The sequence below is a fragment of the Cavia porcellus genome, unplaced genomic scaffold (assembly GCF_034190915.1).
Source record: "Cavia porcellus strain 051 isolate PalLab524CR breed Dunkin Hartley unplaced genomic scaffold, mCavPor4.1 scaffold_6, whole genome shotgun sequence".
In the NCBI taxonomy this organism is placed as follows: domain Eukaryota; kingdom Metazoa; phylum Chordata; class Mammalia; order Rodentia; family Caviidae; genus Cavia; species Cavia porcellus.
The window spans coordinates 87,748,233-87,756,018 of NW_026947489.1; the positions used below are offsets into that span (position 1 = coordinate 87,748,233).

Consider the following 7,786-nt stretch of genomic DNA (forward strand, 5'->3'; position numbering starts at 1 on the left):
AAATATTATTTTAATTTTATTTAATCATTGAAAGTACTATATATGCAAAGTTCAATAAAAATCTTATCAAAAAGCTTAAAGTAAGTTTTGTATTTATATAGTTTCCTTTAGTAATATTATGAATATTAAAATATAGGGCTATTCTGTGTATATTTAATTTCATTCATCAATTTTTCTTCTAGCTTTAATTAAGTAAAGAAGTTTTTCTGGTAATACTGGTGATTGGATTCTGGGCCTCAGGCATATTAAAAAGTACTTTACTATTGAGCAAGTCCAGGCTTTTTTTTTTTTTATCTTATTTTTTATTTTGAAACAGGTTCAAAGTCATCTGTGTTAGTCTTAAACTTGTGATACTCCTGTATCAGCCTCCAGATTTACTGTAAATAAAGTTCTCAGTCTACTTTTAGTTTTAGTACTATTGGTATCTGTTGGGCGCAGGCGCTCAACATACCATACCCCACCCGGGACTAAGGACCACGCCAGCTTCCGCAATGCGCTACGTCCCTCTTTAAATTAGCCAACCGGTGCGCACTTCGTGCTCACTCCGTACTCTGTGGCAACTCCTGATTGGCCACAGCTGGATATGGTAGCCGGAGCCTGCGTCCTATTCCCGCCCTGCTTCCTCGTGGCAGCCTGTGATTGGTCACGGCCAAATATATAAACCAGAGCCCGCGTGAATAAAGCAGCAGTTAACTGTCGTCCACAAGAGCGTCTCCTGTCTCCTGTTTCATTGGGGAGCTGCACCGGTCAGGTATCAGCATGGCACAGTCATGGTCATTGTCCCCACATGAAAGATTACTGTTGTGATCATATACATGTGAAAAATCAGGGCTGAGCAAAGTGCTAGGAACGCTGATAGAAATGAAGATGATGACTTACTCTTCCAGTATCTTGTGGTTATAAACTCATGAAAAAAGTTGTATCCCTTTTATGGACGTATTCCCTCCATTTAACATGGCATTCACTTACTACAGTTAAAATCTTGTAATTAAATAATTAAATAGATCAAGTACTTGTTCAACAAATGAGATGAATAATTAACGAAGAACAATTACTCATAATTAGCCCACTAGAGTGGCTGTCATAGAAGAATATATTTACCCAATGACTATTGAAAGGCTTCCTGACACCTTAGAAAGGTCAACATTCAATTTCCATGCCATTAACTTGATTATCTCTCCTCACAGGAATAAATACTGCAAATGTAGATTGTTGTTTGGTGTGTGATGAGGGATCAGAGCACTCTGGTTTAGAGTACTTTCAAACCTTCCTTAAAAAACCAATTATCAAAGTCTTTCTGCACCTACCTTTCTTTTCACAATCTTCCTCAATTTTGTAGCATCTGTTAAATTGATGCCATCCAATCAACGATCCAGTCATAGTGATGACATAAAGACCATACTATTAACAGACACTGACATTAACACCACACTTGCCAAGCAGGGAGGTATGTATTTTATAGGAATTGTTGTAACCCACAGCCAACATTTGAAGGAGAGACAATCATTATTCTTGTTTTAACACTTAAAACTCAATATTTGGATGTCCAGAGACTTACACTATATTAATAACATAGGCTGCATGCTACAAGGTGACCAGCTTTTATTTAGTTCCAGGACATAAATACTGGCATACCCATCATTAAATCTTAATTTTTTGACTCTGTCATATTCTCTTTGATTTTTTTTTTTTTTGGAGGTTTTTTTCTTTAATCATTACAACAATTTGTATGGTAGTTTTGGCTTCTTACTTTAGTTATAATGAAATTGCAGATAAAGAGTTTAAATATCCTGGTCAGAAGCACACATTTAAAGAGATATAAAAGAACAAATTCAAGTAAAGGGTACTGGATTCCAAATTTCAGGCTCTTTCTGCATCCTTTTTACTAGTGACCGATGTTCTCTCTTAAAGCTATTGTATGGTGGATCTGGCAGATTCCAAGCTCTTCTGTGTGGCAAGCAAAGAATTACAAAGCTTACACTCTATAGTGAAAGAAAATAACTACATTTATCAGAGAACACAAGTATAGAAATGGCACCTGGTGACAGAAAAGACACACATACATGCAAGTTAGGCTTTCATGTTCAAGAGCAAAAGAATATGCCTTTCAGTCTGGGATTATACTGAATGGTCTTAAGGTGTCACCTCTGTCTCTATTGTTCTACCTGTACTGTTACTATAGAAGTTCTTTGGTCTTATACTGGCACTTTCTCATTCTGTAGAAATTATATTTCATATATTTTCGTGTGTTACCCAGATTAAGGTAAGTTACTTGGCAATAACAAGGTTATTGAATAATCTAAGTTGTTTCTCCTAATGAAGCTTTTTTTCTTTTTCATAAGCAATCAGCTATACAGGAGTGGAGGGAGACAATGGCTTCCCAAGGCTCCCCCAAGCACGTCAGCTGATGGAAATACCCATTCTTGGAAATGTTACTGGTCACCACAGCGGAAGAAGAAAATACCCGCAGACTTTAAACCTGGTATATCATTAGTCACATGGCTCTGCCTTGTGTCACAAGGCATTAGAATGTACAGGAATCCTTGGAGCATGGCTCTTCTGATAACCAAAACTCGTAGTTTTGAAACTCTGTAATATTATTTTTATTTTTGTTTATTTTTCTCTCTTAAAAAAAAAAAAAGACTGCTCCCTTCCTAGCTGACTGTAACCTCAGGCTCAGGGGTTCATTATCCTCCTTGCCCTATGCAAAACTAACTTTTGAGATAACTTTTTATCTCTCCAGAGAAGGCTGTGGTACAAAATATTACAGTGCAGGCTCTCAGTTTCTTTGTGAGTGTCTCAAAAAAATTAGTAGGCTTCATATTTTTCGCTTTTAGTCATTTCCAAAGGTAAGTAATTACTACTATTTCTCCCAAAACATCCAGTTCTTTTCTTTCCTTTTCTTTCTATTGTTGTTGTTTTCTGTTACATTTATAGTTTGGGAGTGTTTTCTAGAAAACTGCAGTATCTGTGAAGCCTGATTTCCATGCTGACCCTGCATGCATCCATGTATTGCTAATGCACAGAGGCAGAGAATTAGAGCAACAACAGAGCATATTCGGACTAGCGCGCCCCATTCCCCCTTTTTATTGCTTGTTTTGCTTAGTACTTTTAAAACCAAATAAAAATCTTAAATTCAGTGTTCAGTCGCCAAAGAAAAAGTAACAGCAGGGCACATACTTAGGGACTGAATGGAAGAAATTTTAAGCACTAGCTGGTGCTAAACAGTAGACACTGATTTATATTTATAGGACTTAAAATCTAAAATACTCAACCGGAGTCTTCCAAACAAATTGACAACTCACAGCAGCATGATATAGGTTAAAATGCACACAAGGAATAACACAATATGTTCTTTGGGAATTTAAGAACTTGAAGATTATCCAAATGTGAATCCAGGTCTTTGGGGAGTGAGATGCTTGTACAAAGCAATTGTGCTTCATTTCTGCTGTTAGATGATTTTTAACAATTACACCTAAACAGTCCTTGATTTCAATCAACAAAACATATAGAGTAAAAACAGGAGAAAGCATGCCAGCCAGTTTAGGGTTTGATAATACATGCTTTTTATTCTCTTGTTCTGGAATCTTGTATTAGGGGAAAGGAAAAAAACCCAAATAGTAACTCAAGATGTAAAACAGGGCCTCTTGTGTGGTTTGAAAAGAAAAAACAAAACCAAGTATCCACTAATTTGCTCAGACATAGTAGGCTTAGTGGTTCTGTGTCTCAACAAATTATTTATTTTTAATGTGGGAATTATTTTTCCACATTATTTTTCCAGAATATAATAGAGGGCAGTAGACATTTCTTTACACCCAAAAACTATGGGAGTAGTTTAAATGTGAACCGGGTAAAAGCAGAATGGAGATGTTTTAAACATAGCTAGGAATCAGCAAATCTAACACACTGAAAATCATGATTACACTTTGAAAGAAAATGAGCAAAAAATTTATGAATTTTGAGATTTTTCTTTTGAAAGTAATTTGATGTTACTAAATTCACAAATATGCTAATTTGAATACCTAATGCTCTTTTATCTAAAACACACATTGCAAACCCACAAATATCTATTCTCTCCACGTCAATGCTCGTTTGTGTCTTGATTTGAAATGGGGAGAATAGATTTATTCCCCTTTATCTGGAAGTTAGTAGGTATTTCTTTACAGCTAACTTTATTCATAGAAAGTAGTACAACTTAATTCATACAAAATAGTAATTAGCAATCATCTTTACTTGAGGACCCACAAGGAAACACCTTCAGAACTGCATTTTGTTAAAGTTTCTGTACTAAAGTGCAGAAAAACTGAACTAAAGAATACTTAAAAGTTTAAAATTCCTTAATTTTTTTTTTATTCCTGGTAACACCACCACAATTTGCTGGGCAATTCACTTGATATAATGAAAAGAAAGAAAAAGACCAAGCTACACCAGATAAAACACCTCAGGAATGTACATCTAATGGATACTACATTGCATTAACCAATAGCTGTACTTTTGCAAACTGTGGTTATGACAGCCCTGAGACAGAACAGTTTCCTGTCTAAGCTGCAGTAACTTCTAACTATGGATCATCGTTCCTTCTGTGGCAAGTTTTTACAGCTCCTCGGATGCATCTGAGATGACTCTCTCAAAGTAACCTGCAGCCTCCCTGACAACTTGCTCTCTCTCCTGCTAAAAACTGTAGCTCTTTTCTGCTATTCTTTTTAAACCCTCTGCTACTATATCCACCGCTTCCACCGCCAGATCAATAACCACCGCCATAGGGACTGCCAGAGCTTCAGCCACCAAACTACCCCCCTTCACAGGTCCATAATTTGACTGCTATTATCCACTATAATTTCCAAAATCATGATAGTTCCCACCACCGCCATAGTCACCAACACCAAAATTTCCTCCTTTGTTTGTTGTAAGCATCATATCCTCTTCTACCACCACCAAACCCACCACCTTGGTTTCCACATCCTGGTCCAACACCACCGTATCCCCCTCCAGTACTGTAACTAGACCCACCATCATTACTACCACTTCTAAATTCATTATATCCACTGTCACCTCTTTCATAACTTCCTCTGGCGCCACCTCCTCCACCACCATAGACTCCTCTTCCACCAAAGTTTCCACCACAGCCAAAATTCCCTCCACCATCTCCAAATTTTCCTCCATGACCCATAAAATTGCCAAATCCAACTCCATGACCTCCTTGTGATCCAGTAGACTGCATCTCTTGTTCAGAAGGGCCTTTGTCACTTCCCAGTTATACCCACTAGTAGTGTGGTAGTTCTGAACAATAACGTTATCAACTATAACATGATCATCAAAAGTTACAAAATAATCCTCTCTTTATCCCACTTGCCTGTCTTCCATAACTTCTAGGGTTTCAATCTTGCCATACTTTACAAAGTAGTCTCTCAAATTATATTCTTCTGAATCTTGCTTGATAGCACCAACAAAACCTTTCTTCACTGTTAGATAAGGTTTAACGAATCCTCTCTAGAAACAGCTCTCTTTGGTTCCAGGACACTCCCCTCAACTCTGTGTGGTCTGAAACATTGCTGCAGCCACCTCTTCAACACAAGAATAAGTCACAAAACCAAAGCCTCTGGAGAATTTTGTTTGGGGATCTCTCATTACCACACAATCCGTGAATGTGCCCCATTTCTCAGAATGTTCTCCTAAATTATCAACTATCAGCTTCAAAGCTCAGGCCACCAATCAATGGCTTCCTCAATTGCTCTGGCTTCTTTGGATCGTGGCCTTCCTTCCCCCCAGTGGCCATGGCCAGAGGCCAGTTAGGGGCAACCAGGTGGTAGTTTTATCACCATTTTGAGAGCAGACTTGCCTCTCTCAACTTGAGTTCAGTAAGAGACTGAGAGGCACCCAGTTCTTTTAAAATGCTGGTCTCACATTTGTTGTATATATTTTTTTTTTGTATTTGTAACACCAATGCATCTGTACTTCATTAATGGTGGAGACAATGACCCTTGAATAAGAAATAGAACCTACTCCACATAACCCTTGAATAAGAAATGGAACCTACTTGATATAACCTTTGACCTGAGGTAATTAATTAATCAATATACTCTCCTGGACAACATCTCTTGAACTCAATCCTTGTATATTATTCATTGAAAGATTTGACAACTGCTTTGAATGCCATAGGACTTATTCTAAATTTTCTGGAAGATCATTATTGTCATTCAAATGGAGCCTTTTCATTATTGCCAGATTATGCTTTTCCCATGTGTTTTCCCATGTATTTCCCCATTACTTTCCATTGTTCTTTACAACTTTTCACATGTTTATCTCCTCTCTCTGTAAACCCAAACTAATCACTCTCTAAGCCACAACTACTCACTACTACCGTTTTGCATTTATTCGCTTCCCCAGAGGTGAAATTCAATAAACATGATAGCATCCTTCAAAGCTGCTTCTGCGGACTGTGATACCAAATAGTTTGCTGTTGTGCAATGAGGATCACTACTTTCCTGGTACATTTTCCCTAATTTGCTGGCCCTCTACCATTTCAGGGTTTCTGAGACCACATCACAACATCAGTACTAATTTTATGAGTAATCAAGACAAGTTAGATTCACTTCATTACCAATCAGGCTTGAGATACTAGTACCTTAATGCAGTAAGTGTTTATTTCCTTTATGCACTGCATACCTGACAAGTTTGGGACTGGAAGGGGAAAACCCTTATCATTCCTCAGGGATCTAAATGCGGTGAAACTTCCTTTCTGCAATCCCACGTGTCACTGCTTTTGGAAAAGAGAAGTCTGACACTCACAAGACTCTTGTAGGCTCTGGTCTGGAAGGAACTAATGCATGCCACTTTTGCTCAAAATATGCATGTCTCATTCTTAACTGCATGAATGTTAAAACAAAACATAGATGGCATGAAATATCTGATGAACATTTCTATTCTTCTCCTGTGTGTTGCCAAAAGTACAAGAACCGGCCTTAAATCATGAAATGCCCTGCTCAGAACTCACTACCCACAAGAAAAACAGTGTCTTTACACACTTTCCTTCACTATCATTCCACGAGTGAGCTTTCAAAATTTGCTCGAAATCCTGTGTTTAGGATGGACATGATTTTTCTTGCATTGAAAAATGCCTCAATAAAAATGAATGGTTTTGCCTATACTGTATATGTAGTTTAGGTTCATTTGCCTAAAACTTGAGTACATCCTGAGACATTTTGAAGAATTTCCTCCTTTTAAAGCTGCTATATTTACTGACATTTCCACCCCCTGGGAATCTGGTTCTCTTGTTTATTAGCGCCTCTAAAATGAAAGTTTGCCACCTGATTAATTTTAATAGTTTAGCCAGAAACCTGTGGATAATGTATATTGGCTGCCAAGCTTGAGATAAATTCTATTGGCTCTGCTGCAAAGATTCTGGCAGAAATAAAGTCTGCCCTTTGCAAAAGAAGCACAGAGGAGCTGAAGGGATGGAATTTCAAAACCAAGTGTGAGGCAGAAGATTGTTTTGTCTTTCTTTGTGACTTCCCACCGCTGCAGGGATCTGATAATCCCATTCAGCTATTCTGTTTTAGACCTCATATGTTTTATTTTAGCATCACAGTTAAGGAAGAAATATAAGCCTTTTGTGTTGATCTGGCTCTGATTCAAAGCCAGAAAGACTTCAGAGGCAGCGTGGTAATGCCAGCTGTCCGTTGTTTTTAAAGAAATCTGGACAACTAAACAGTAACTTAAGACACCAGGAATTTCCCACAGGGGACTCATATTTGAAGGACCTCACCATGGGGACATTTATTCACAT

At 37.8% G+C, this 7,786-nt stretch overlaps 1 pseudogene; it reads right to left on the reverse strand.

The window, feature by feature from the left end:
• Window positions 1–4,627: 4,627 nt before the first annotated feature.
• Window positions 4,628–5,776, reverse strand: LOC106027022 (heterogeneous nuclear ribonucleoprotein A3-like; annotated as a pseudogene).
• Window positions 5,777–7,786: the final 2,010 nt, after the last annotated feature.